Source organism: Prosopis cineraria, unplaced genomic scaffold, assembly GCF_029017545.1.
Source record: "Prosopis cineraria cultivar Desert tree isolate PC_DT_omini unplaced genomic scaffold, ASM2901754v1 PC8, whole genome shotgun sequence".
In the NCBI taxonomy this organism is placed as follows: domain Eukaryota; kingdom Viridiplantae; phylum Streptophyta; class Magnoliopsida; order Fabales; family Fabaceae; genus Prosopis; species Prosopis cineraria.
The window spans coordinates 19,222,742-19,228,741 of NW_026555339.1; positions in this window are offsets into that span (position 1 = coordinate 19,222,742).

The following is a 6,000-nucleotide window of genomic DNA, read 5'->3' on the forward strand; positions in this document are numbered from 1 at the left end:
TATGTTGTGGCAGAAATTAATCTAATAAGAATAATGTTCTAATAGTATGACAAATTACTTAAGCATGAATAGTATGAAACGTTTTTACTCGTGTCATAATAGTATATGGGTGCTAACATTTTTTAATTTACTAGATATCAGTATCATCATTACTTGTGACTTAATTAGTACTCCCGTGCATTACAGGGATACAGAATCTAGTTTTTTTTTTTTTTAATAAAGACACTTCCTTTGACATTTTTGCCTGTCCTGTGCGTGTTAATTAATAACAAAACCCAATGGCGTATCACATTCTCTCATATTATTATTATTATTATTATTATTATTGAAATGATCTCCAAAAACCGTGGTGTGAATTGTCACCCCCTGGTACCAACGGTATGACTAGCATAAAATATGAGATAAACTCGCATTTCATAAGCTTAATTAACCAAATATTAAGCTATAATTTATATAAAATTATATATTTATATATAAATTTTATTTAATTTAAAATTTAGGATCATTATATTATCATTCATAATTAACAAGTAGACATTCATTCATGAATAAGTTACAAGAACTAATAGGCCTAGTCTAATTTTACACATCTTACTCTCATATAAACAATAAAGCATTTGACCATTGACAAGTTACCATTTGACTCTAAATAATAAACTAGGCCTTTAAGTTTTTGTAACTTGTTCATAAATGAATGTCTGTTTGTTAGTTATGTATGGTAACTTGTTAATAGTCAAATGCTTTGTTTATATCGAAGTAAGACTTGTAAAATGTAAAATGCTATTGGGTAATTTAGTTCCCCCTAATCTTATATTTTCATATATGTGGTCTAACTGCGCGTGATATTTCAGATTTTTATGGTCCTTCGTTAATATTAAAATATTATAGGAGGCCTTAGATGATATTTTTCCCAAATATGACTATTAGGAAATTTCTTACAAAGAAGCGGTTTAATCTCATGAAATCGGCTTTGCTGCACCTACAGTCAAATTTGAACGGTTCAAATTTAATTTTTCATTTTTCATTTTTATTATAATAAAAACTTGTAAAAAATTTTAATAAATATGATCACCAATCTGAATAGTTTAAATTTAATATTTAAATTTTTTTATACATTAACTATCTAAAGAGATATACTTTGAACAGTACAAATTTATATGAATGGTCCAAATTTAATATTAAATTTTTTTAAATTGACTATCTAGATATATTCTAGATAATGAAGATAGTTACTAACAAAAATTTTTAAAAATTATTTTAAAAAATTACAAGTTAAATATTTTACTTCTAAATTGTACATCTGAATAATTAATTTATAAAATTATAAAAAAATTAAATATTAAATTTATACTGTCCAAATTGATAACCAGATTTATTAATTTTTATAATTTTTATAATTTTATATTTTAATAAAAATAAAATAATAAAATATTAAATTTGGACGGCGGAACTTCGAGGAGGGGGGCATCTGAGGAGCAAAGCCGAGTCAGTAAGTAATCTGACATTGTCCACACGCTTCTTCTGACATTTTTTTTATTCAGTCCTTTGCATATTAATCAAGAACCGAGTTTTTTTCTCCTTAGACCCTCTCAAAAAATACGCTTCCTTGTTGACAGTTGTTTTTTCTTGTTGCTAAAGTTCACACTTGCTAATTAATTTGGACTTCCCTCTTGAGTCTGGAGACGTTTATGCGGTCCAATAAAACAAAGGAAAAAGATTGTATTTACATTTGTGTTCTTAGCAATTCCTCTCCGAGAACGACTTATTTTGCGATTCACAGGATAACATGTATATCATCTCCGGATAAATATATATATATAGATATATATATCAGATCTATTTATATAGAGGAGTTGGTTTGACAATATTGACAACGTTTTTGTTTATAATTCATGGCGTATTTATAAATCACTATTTTAAAAAAATTCAGAGTCATTTTACTAGTTATGGGGTATGAAAAAGTTGATTTTTAATTATTTTCTTCTAATTCAACCCTTTCATAATTTTAAATGAATAGAGAGTAAAAAATTACAAGAGGGAGAATTTTTTTAAAAAAAAAAGATATACATTTAATAAGTATAAATTAAGAAATTTATTTGCTTTTTAAACAGGATCAATGAATTACCTACCCCTAATTGGTTTTGATGAGATAATTAAAAGTGATATATAAATAGAATTGGGAAATATTTTGTGAACAACCTCTGAATATTTTATATTTTTAAATAAATGTCAAGCGATCTTGGAGATTATGGGTTTCCAAGAGATGAACAAGATGATGTCATATGACGATATGTTCATGAAACCCAAGTCTCCCAAGACATCTTCGATTTACACTATATTATCCAAGAACTTCCAGATATTGGACCGTCCATATTATTTTATTTCTATTACTATTCATTACTTTCTTAAAAAATTCAATGGCATAAAAATTTTTTTAAAAAAATTCGTTGTTAATAAATTATTTTTGCCTTACATCCTACGTCTTTCAAATTTTAAAAACAAATGTAAGAAAAATATACAAATAACTTTAAGAACAAACCCATGGCTCCGCCATATTCATGGACACCATCATCATCATTACTATTACTTCCACTTGAGCTCAATATTTTTTCACCCTGCTTCGTTTTGTCTGTTATGGTGATTCAGTTTCTCCTCTAACAAAAGCAAAAGGAAAAGAATAGGCAACCTAATACTTTCTTAATCCAGCAAAACCTATTACTTTCTTAAAACGTTTCTACCAACTTTCCTGACCTTGTATAGCCTCTTTCATCGTTGACTGACCCAACCAACTTAGATCTACATGCAAGCTTAATTGGCTGAAGATCTACCTCTTTTCTTCATCGTTCAAGCCTTCATTCCTTTCTTTTTCTGACACAACCCACAAGCCTTTTTTCAATGGATGCTAATGTTGAAGCTGCCTATTGCTCGTCTTCCATGAGCTCGAGAATCCCACCATGGAAGTATCATGTTTCTTGAGTTTCAGAGGGGAAGACACCCGAAAAGGCTTCACAGCTCATTTATATGCTGCTCTTCAACACAAGAGTATCATAACCTTCATAGATAATGAGCTTCGAAGAGGAGATGTTATTTCCTTTCAACTCCTTCAAGCAATCGAGGATTCTCTCATCTCCATTGTTATTCTTTCTCAGAATTATGCTTCTTCAAGTTGGTGTTTGGATGAACTCCAAAAGGTTCTTGAATCTAGGGAATCACTGGGTAGGGAAGTTTTTCCTGTGTTCTATAATGTAAGACCCATCTTGTTCGACATCAAAGGGGAGCATTTGCATATGCTTTTCAAAAGCACAATGAGAGATTTCGTGAAGAAGGGAAGGTACAAAGATGGCGAGAAATACCTTGAAAGATGTTGCAAATTTATTGGCTATCACTCTAACGATCAATAAGTTTTCCATATGTCATCAATTTAGGGGATTTTTAGATTTAGATTTTTAGATCTCTCAAAAATATTGGTTAGGCAACCTTCAAATTTATTTGCTGAATTCATACACTCTTCTTGTTTTTAAAAACATGATCGATCTGATCTGCCTACATTTGATATATTATATATATATATATATATAAAAATATTTAAGATTAAAGTGCCAAACTACCCTCAAAGTTTTTACATAGGCGCGCCTGATATCCCCAAGATTTTCTTGGTGCAATGTCTCCCTAAACATTTTTCAAATTGGTACAACTTTGCCCTATCGTTAGGGTTTGACCATGTTGATCATTAAGTCAAGAATTTTGACCATGAACTATCTAGATGGCTTGCCACATTAGGCTCCAGCCCTCCACATGTAATTACACATCTCCCTCTACCCTTCCACTTCCCCCTTCCAAACCTAGATCTTGTTCATGATCCAAAACTCTAATCTTATTTACAAATCCTCACCTCCTCCTCCTCTTCTTCTTACTCCTTGTCCTCATGTTGCTCCCAGTATGAGCTAGCATAGCATCTGTTTTAGAAGGTGGAGCCTAGATTTTTAAAGGTTAACATCCCGTTCAAAGATGATAAACTTAGAATAATCATAATCATTGATGATTTTCATCTGGGTTGGGGTCTTTTTTTATTTTTTATTTTTATTTTTAAAAATATGCCATGCGCTTGCCAAAATTAGGATTAATGGTCAAACTAACAATCCATCGGATCAAACTTAATGGCAGGGTGACATTGTACCATTTTGAAAAATGTTGGGATGGAATTGATCCCAAAAATACTTTAAGATATGGGATGCATTTAGCAGGAAACATTAAGGGCAGATTTGTACTAACGTTTATTGAGGGCAGATTTGTACTACATTTTTATTTTTTTATATACTACTATTTTGATATTTCTAATAATTTTAGTATGACAGTAAAAATATTAAATGAGTTTATGATTTTATTTTTCTATTTTTTAATGCCATAAAAGTTATATTTCAAAAAATATTGCATGTCGAGAATAATTTTACCAGCAGAAAAAGATAAACTCTGTCAAAGATTTTTGAAACATACATACCAATTTAATTTAATTACACGTTAAAAGATAAAATGCTTTATAAGTAATAATCATTAAGTGAAATTAACCAATAACTTTGTTGTTGTATGTTTTGTTTCCCTTTTTCACTGTAGTCTAGTTTATTATTTTTAGTTTTTTTTATTTTACAAAATTTAAGAATACTAATTAACCTCTTTTTCTTTACCTTCTCTTTCATGTAGGCTTGAAACAAAATTCATCAAAGAACTTGTTGCTGGTGTATGGACAAAACTACAGCGTATCCTGCCAGTCATGTCATAAAATCAACAAATTGTTGGAATGGAGTCCAAAGATAAAAGAAGTTGATTCAATTTTAAAGATAGGACTTAATGATATTCGCCTATTAGGAATTTGGGGGATGGGCGGTATAGGAAAAACATCTCTTGCAAGATTTATCTATGAGACAAACTATAATCAGTTGATCTTTGTTACTTTTTAGCTAATGTTAAGGATGTTTGTGAAAAGGAAGGACTAGTTCCCTTGCAGAGAAAATTTCTTTCACATAATAGGAAGCTGAAGGGCATAGAATTCAATGATGCAATGATGGAATGAAGAAAATGATAAGTGTTTATGCAACCAAAAGGTTTTGATAGTACTTGATGATGTAAGTGACATGAGCCAACTTGAATACCTTGCCATAAAGCAAACTTGGTTGGGTCCAGGAAGTAGAGTAATAGTCACAACTAGGAATATGCAGCTATTGAAAACACATGGGAGAATTTGACATGTATGAGGCAAAATTATTGAATGATGAGGAATCTCTTCAATTGTTTTGCCAGAAGGCTTTTAAAGGGACAAAACCAATAGAAGACTATATAGAGTTGTCTGGAAGTGTGGTTAAGTTTGCTGCAGGCCTTCCTTTGACTCTTGAAGTATTGGGATGCTATCTTTATGGGAGAAAGTATACTTAAGTGGAAAGATGCTTTGGAGAAAATAAAGGAAGTTCCTCCAAATGACATTTTGAAGAGAAACTCCAAATAAGTTATGATGCATTAGATCATTTGGAGAAAAAAGATATTTTTTAGATATTGCATGCTTTTTCAAAGGAATGCAAAAAGATAAAGTGATACACGTATTAGACATTTGTGGTTTTCATCAATAATTGGAATACGAAAACTTGTGGAGAGAAATGCTTATTATTGAATATCAAGACTATCATAATAAATGGTATTTGGGTATGCATGATATGGTACAAAAATGGGGAAAGCAAAGTATGTTTCAGAGGAATCACCAAGTGATGCTATGAGTAGACGTAGTCGGTTATGGTCAATAGAGGATATTATTCACTGTACTGACCAAAAATAAGGCAAGTTCCTTCAATTCTAGTTACTGTATTATTATTAGAACTTCTTAAAATATGTTTTGATTATTAAGCTTATTCATAATTACTTAATGATCATTTTTTTATCAGGGAACTAGCTTGATTGAGATTATACATCTTGAATCATTGTCTAAGCAACTTGAAACAAGATGGGGTCCTGAAG